The sequence below is a fragment of the Silene latifolia genome, chromosome Y, assembly GCF_048544455.1.
Source record: "Silene latifolia isolate original U9 population chromosome Y, ASM4854445v1, whole genome shotgun sequence".
Classification (NCBI taxonomy): Eukaryota; Viridiplantae; Streptophyta; class Magnoliopsida; order Caryophyllales; family Caryophyllaceae; genus Silene; species Silene latifolia.
The window spans coordinates 451,901,963-451,909,320 of record NC_133538.1 but is presented as its reverse complement, the minus strand read 5'-3'; the positions used below and the strand labels follow the sequence as shown (position 1 = coordinate 451,909,320).

At 37.0% G+C, this 7,358-nt stretch overlaps 1 long non-coding RNA gene across 7 annotated transcripts; it reads right to left on the bottom strand.

Annotated features, from left to right (window-relative positions):
* Window positions 1-940: 940 nt before the first annotated feature.
* LOC141633383 (uncharacterized) lies at window positions 941-6,988 on the bottom strand. Of its 7 annotated transcripts, none has more exons than XR_012538156.1 (14): window positions 6,797-6,988; window positions 6,231-6,406; window positions 5,831-5,927; window positions 5,467-5,704; window positions 5,289-5,361; window positions 5,001-5,076; window positions 4,833-4,876; window positions 4,494-4,573; window positions 4,290-4,371; window positions 4,111-4,199; window positions 3,839-4,023; window positions 3,532-3,635; window positions 3,267-3,361; window positions 941-1,705 (listed from the first exon to the last, which is right to left on the bottom strand). It is a non-coding gene; the product is annotated as an uncharacterized LOC141633383 (long non-coding RNA). The 7 variants fall into 7 exon arrangements; XR_012538160.1 differs by lacking the exon at window positions 6,797-6,988 and adding an exon at window positions 6,661-6,790 and having other exon boundaries at window positions 5,001-5,119; XR_012538155.1 differs by lacking the exon at window positions 6,797-6,988 and adding an exon at window positions 6,661-6,790.
* Window positions 6,989-7,358: the final 370 nt, after the last annotated feature.

The window sequence follows — 7,358 nt, the reverse complement described above, 5'->3', positions numbered from 1 at the left end:
AAATCACAGAGATTCCTCCTAATAGTTGCACCCAAGACCGTCCGAGAAATGCCCTTGTGCTAGAACGTGTTCTCCGATTGCCTTGCAATATTGGGAGAACTTGATGTGAGTTTTTCTCGAGATGTGAGATCTCGGTTTCAGAGAAAACTTAATCTCCAAAACCCTAGTTTTTCTGTAAATGAAAATCGCTAGGTCAAAAGGAGAGGGAGCCTCTCCTTTTGTTGCCTCGGTCCGCGGGTCATGAGAGGAGGGAGTGGGCTTTCCACTTTCTCCTCATTTAACTCGTGATCCGATTGAACCGACCCCACTCGCTAAAATGTATATGACGCGGTTTTTATTATAAATCGTCATCGGTTATCGGCTATTAAAACATCAACTAATAACACGGGTTAGTTGAAGTATTGATACATGTCCGACAAAGACGATATTGTATAATTTATTCAATATACATTAATTAAATATAATCGTTTATATTTAATTTACGAATTAACTGCTTAATTCGCCTTAGCCATTATTATTTAATCCGTATTAAATAACATATCTCAACATCACATTTTGACTAAATATTAGTCAAATAACTCAGACTAACTGGTTAGTCAAAATTGGCATCTACATGACTGTATTTTCATACTGTCACGTCTCTCAAACATATCCTATAGGTGTGACTTTTAGGGACCAGTTGATCACCGCCATCTGTATGACAATAACGTCAAACTTATCTAGCAAGCCAACCGTTATTGATAAACGTGGATCAACTGATAATAATACCAAAAGTATACCCTTTGATCCTTTTAGAGGTTTATAAGTCCTTGCACTAACTGTTAAGGACACCAACCCCAACAAAATTTGTATAGAAAACACTTGGTTGCAGGCTATAAATAACATTGAACAATACTTATTTGTTGTAAAAAAAAAATACTTATATAACACAATGTAAAAATAGATCTTGAGCCATAGCAAAAAAAAAGATGATTATGGTTTTTGGTTACGGCTCTATCGTTACATACATTCATACAAACAAAGAAAACGGACTCAGTGATAATGCGAATGCTTATTTATACACATCAGTTTTATTAATTTTTTGTTCCATTTCCCCGGCACAGATGTGCGTGCCACTCCATAAAGGGAATGCAGGTGGTGTGACATGCACCCTGGTGTAGGTGCATATATACATCATTTGCATCAGCGAGTGCTTCGACTCTAGCCTAGAAGCATTCCAGAGATGGGTTCACATTGGAATGTTTGAACCTGGAGTGTATAATGTCATAAACTCATAATAGATTGATCTGAGGATAATATTTAATCTATAAATGTCGTGGCGATTACAAATTCTGAATGTGTAATGTCTTATATTTTGTGGACGCGGTTTTGAAAACACATTGGTCTAGGAGTCTAGGGTCAGCTAGCATTGCAATCGAAGTACTATGCCGCAATTTACAATGGGGTAAAGTAGAACAACTCAAACACATGTATGCATTCTTGGATTAAAACACTGAATCACAATAGATCGTTTATACAGCAATATATACATAGGACATGTCGATCAATATGACCCAGGCTCTTATCAGTGGACACGTGGCCCTCCTGGCCCAGCACTGTGACATACAGGTAGGCACTGTAAGATGGACCGACTTGCAGAACGGTCGATGCAGAATGGCTCTCGGTCATTGGGGCCATTTGTTTAGTTATCTGGTACAAAGGCGACCTGCACAATAAATAGATTAGTACTCCGTATATATTGAGCTACGAATTCAGTGGATTTGTTGGTTGAATGTACAAATCTAAAACACTGTAGGGCGGCCAGGAAGTTTGCAATTATGAGGGCGACCAGGCATTTCAAAACAAAAAATGTAAAGACACACAAATGTAGGCAACTTATCCGTCCACACAAGCTGGGGCATATGCTCTATGACTAAGGCCTAAAACAGTAACCACACTGACCAAGGAACCTATCGAGCTCAAATCTTATCACTCTGTTAAGATGTCCGTATCCGCATATCTTCCTTTTGTATTCCTACACTCAAAGAGCGGATTTCAGTTCAATAGCCTTCTAGTTTCCGCCTCGACATACATACAGATTAACAGACAATGGTAAAAGAGGGGGGAGGAGGGGGGGGGGGGCAACAAAATTTGCTATTTTGATACTAAATTTAACATAAAAGCATCTCCTAAAACAAATGCAAGGACTAACAGACTATGGTCAAAGAGGAGGAAAAAAAGGTAATAGAACATCATTGTTTTCAACTCTTCATCCTAAGTTATCTAATCGAAGTTGCTTGTTAAAGACCCAAAAGCGCCCACGTGACATATCAAACATACATACAGAAAAAAGGAGTGCTTGTGGTCGAAATACATAAGGCAACAAAAAAACCCTGCTCAGCTCATCAAAAAATAAACTTCCTGTCCAATAAGTTTATAAATTATCCAACGGACATACAAAAACCTACTTGATTCCACCGCAATTAAATGTCTTAAAGGTCTTGAGGAATGAAGATTGGAGAGCACTTCAGTCAATGGCTCTAACTAACTACATAAGAAGTTAAGGATTATACGTTAAAGTGTCACGCACTGTGGCTTGAGAGAGGACTACTTAATATACATTGACGGCTCTTAAATCCGCCTACAAACTTAGAATGAAGCAGTCTGGTTTTCTTCATTGACGGATGTTGAAGAGGATATTCAAACAACTTTAAACCTCTTCCAGTGCTACCAAGAAGGACCCCAACTACTGAGTGCAATGACCAACTAAATTTATTTATTCACGTCCCATAAATTTGAACACCAAAATTGTCATGTTCAACGATTATAAGTACAGTAGTTGTATCATATTAAACGTAACGGAAACAAATGTTTGCTCCCTCTTTCCCGATCATTTCTTTTCCATTTTTTTTTGCGAAGGGTATTTTAATCAAAGGTAAATACTGATTTGCACAAAGGGAGTAGATGCCAACTGCCAAGCGGGGTGATGGTCAGACAACAAAGAGGCTATGCCACATAAGAACAGAAAAAGGCTTATTTGCAATTGTCCCGTAACCAAGCAGTCAAATGACGACTAAATCACAAAAGATTTTGAGAGACAACTTTGATTTAGTCCATTACATGACAAGGCCAAAAGAAACAATGAAACTACAGTTTATCAAAATAAATAAAGGTCGCACATTACATAGTACTCCGTATTAAATATTATTAAACATATACCAAAATTTGTAAAAAAAAAAAGAAAAAAGAAAATAAAAGAAAAAGAAAAACATAGTAAGATGACAGACCTGCAGCTTATGGTTATCGCCCACAATCATAGGTCGTTGATTGATACCCAAGAAAAATATGCACTCACGATAGTTCGCAATACAAACTCGGCTAGCTGCAACAATGACATGAACACGCTTAGAGCCTGTAATTATGATTTTGTGAGTTTATGTCTCACTTTATCATAATTCTCAACCAGAATTCTCTCAGTATTGAACAACTTATAATGATTATGCAGGTCATATAAAGATTTTCGAAAAAAATATATATCAACTCATGTCATACCTTTCCACGGACTCGGAGCTATGGTTGTATCAGAGGAGCAAATATATGGTGACATATTTCAAGGGTGCTAAAACGTAAATCACGGACTCATGGCAATTTTAAATCTGCATTCAGAAGTTTGACTAAATTATACATACTCCGAAGCCCAAATAGTAACGGGCATGCAAAAACAAAAAAATATCTCTAAGGTTGAACATTTAATTAAATCTAACCCAGTTTCCTCTCTGAGGCTGCACATGTAATTAAATCTTAAGCACAAACAAAACAAATAAGGCGCAAGTTTGGTAAGCCTGAGCGAGTTCCGTACTTACATAAAATTCTCGGCTTGGCATTCCACGAATAAGGTTTCTGAGACCAGCTAAGTGATATTGAACCCCAGTTCTGGACAGCGAATGTAACTTGGTAAGGTGCGTCTTTGTTACCTTCTTGACTAACAATCTCCTCAATCTCAAAATCGTTTGGAGCTCCCCCTTCATCATGCATACCCCTTTTCTGATACCAATACCAGATTTAAAAAGATGATCAAATAACGACAACCGAAGTTAAACTGGTGAAATGCAAGGATATTAGACATCATACTCATCCTCCAAATCTCCCATATCACCACCACTGACGTAGGAACCATCCTTGCCTTCTAGGTCTGCACGTCCTCCCCTTGCTCTTTTAATCTGCTCTGATCACACTTAATTATTATAAAATTCACAATAATATCTCTCACAGACACACTATCCAATGAAAATAATGAAATATATACCTACCCCGTTGTGTCCCGGTGATGTCTCTACAGCACATCACCACTATTGTTTCCAAACCTTGAAAAAGTGAGAATCATTTGTCATACTGCACCAATCAGAGTGAGAATCACAGCCGTCATCATCAACTGAAGAAGCTAAAGTGTAGAAGAAAGCTTATAAATCCTAGGTGGTAAAAAACAATCGACAAAGAAACTGAAGAAGGCTCACCACCATTGGTTCCCAACCCTCAAAAAGTGAGAATTGTCTTTCATACCGCACCAATCAAAGTGAGCAACCAACATCATAAACTGAAGAAGCAAAGGTGAAGAATTAAAGAAAATAAGCTTACAAATCCTAGGTGGTAAAAAACAATCGGCAAAGAAATTGAAGAAGCTAGATCATAATGATCGGATCATTACACAACTGTCGACATTCGTTGAAAACAAATCCTAGGAATCAAGAACATAAAGGATAAACACAAGTAAACAACAATAGCAATTATGAAATTGAAAAAAGGAAATTATAAAAATGGTATTCCTGGGATCATTTCCTCTCGTTTCACTCTACCTTGATTAGGCTCACAATAATCCCCAAGTTTGATGGACAATCACCTGAAATCAAAACGCAAAAAACAACGAAATAATCACATAAGCTAAAAGATAGCAATAACTACAACGAAAAAGAGAAAAAAATAAACAAGCTGATACGTCAGCAGTTAGAAAGATAATTACTTACTCAACTCAAAAGAGGAAAACGTAGTAATAACAGCATATCGGCTCTAGCATTGAGGCTTTTCGTTGACTTTAACAGCCTGAAGTTTAGCAATCATATTAAGAGGAAGCTTGAAATTTAGCCTAATCAGGCAGACAGAACGAATTATAGGGAATCAATAGTAAAAAAGCAAATGAATATTATGAAATAAATAAACAACATAAGAAAGATGGATGAAAATTGATGGAGTTCAAAGGGAAAAGGGTAGGAGGGGATACTAAAGAAACAAACAAGGTAAGTGCAAAGCTCAACCTGCAGCCACACCACCAACGACAGTAGCACCAACTACACATAGCAATCACGCATGGTTCCTAGAAAGTACTTACTGCAAAAGAGAAGTGATGCTGACTCGTCAAATTAAAACAAAATAGGAAAAAGCACATCAGTAACCACATATTTGACATACGTTTATACAAAAAAGGTGGATTACACTAAAATTAAGGCCTCAATGAGTTTGCCAATCTTAAAGCACAACCGAACATGAAGGGTCGTTCCGTGCGAGTGAGACAAATCTGCAACGTCGAGCACCCTAAGCTTTAATTCGTTGACGCCAGCAGCAGAATAAAAATGAAAAGCTGATGCTGAAGATTGCAGTCTCTTATTTCCGCCCGAGGGGCTTTTACAGTCACTAACCCTTTCCAACACGGCCATATATCTACAAGTAAGTCCTGACATAGTGACATTAAACCAAAAAGTAGTCAGATGATTGTTTTTGTTTTCTTAAATCTCTATAATTCAATAATACTGGCGGATTAGAAATTAAACAACTTGATGTACAAGCACTTTAAACACACCACACAGAACAAGTACGAACCACATAGAACAAGTACGAGCTTGTTCAAGGAAACCAAACAATTAAACCGCATACAGCCAAATAGATTACCGGCTCCGCTGCAAACAAAGAACACCGGATCAGGGAAAAGAGCAAATATCTGGAAATTCAAGAAACCCAAATTAACAGTCCAGAAAATGCTTTAAAAGGTAAAAAAAATAAGACAGCAGATAGTCAGTAGGATTGAATGCTGGCAACTCCGCAAGACGCCAACAAAGCACACCAGATCTTGGAAAGGGTAAGTACCTGAAAATGCAAGAAACCCAAGTTAACACAGCGCAGAAAATACTTTAAAAGGTAGAAAAAAAAGACAGCAGAGATAAACTAAATAGGCAAGCGTTAGGCGGAAGCCCAATTATCACCTTCACCAACGACAAACCTATGCATGTGTCCAGTACACGATCCAAGAACTGTAATGTTAGAGTTGTCATCTTATAGTTCCATTTTCTCCTCTTCCCTGCTCCTCACTAACACAACGACAACACAAACAAATCAGGCCATGTTGTCACCTTTTACTTCTCATCTCTGCAGCCCACAACTGCACGCAAACACAACAAAGACAAACTAAATTAATAAATGAAAGGCAAACAACTCCGATTGTATCACAATAACAATAGTAATTAGCACTAATATAACAGTAGTAATAGTAATAAGCAAGAAATAGTAATAGAAATAATAATACCAGAAGTAGTAATAGCAATAATAACACTACAAATAACAAAAATAACAACAACAACAACAACAACAACAACAACAACAACAACAACAACAACAACACTAAGGAGTAAATACCTTTGAGCTCCTAAACCCTAAACAAAGTACGAAAACGGATCTCACACAGAACCAACAATAACATTTTAATACTCTAACAACAATAATAATGAAATCAAATTTAAATAAAGAAAAAAATGGGATTAAGAGTAGATACCTTTTAGAGGATGTGAGAGGAGTGAAAATGGAGAGACGTATGGGAATGAGTGATGAGAAGAATAGGAAAAAGGTATGGTTGTAATTGAAAGAGAAATGGAGGGATAAGATCTAAAGGGGGAGATCGACGGTAGAAGAGAGACTTGGCTGTGCACTATTCATTGCTACAGTGCAGCCAAGTTCTCTCTTTTAAAAGGTAGGGATTATTGTATCGATGGTAAGTCCTCAACCACACGTACAAGCCCACATACTTCTTCTTTCTTCCTCCTATGGCTATATTTCCTCTTCTTCCTCCTATTACTGAGTATTTTTTTCATGTCCTATTTATTTGTTTTTCCATATTAGAGGGATTCTTGAAATTATCGGAACAGCTTCAAGATCAACCACTTACTAGGTAAATGCATTATTTACGTTAATTATTTACGTTAATATTCTTCGTTGGGTGTCTAGCATAACACAACTTTAAATCATATATTTAACTATACGTTTGTATGAATTAATGTCATGAATTATACTACAAAACTAAAAGTCATAGAATTGGTAGACAAGTTGAATGAACCCAT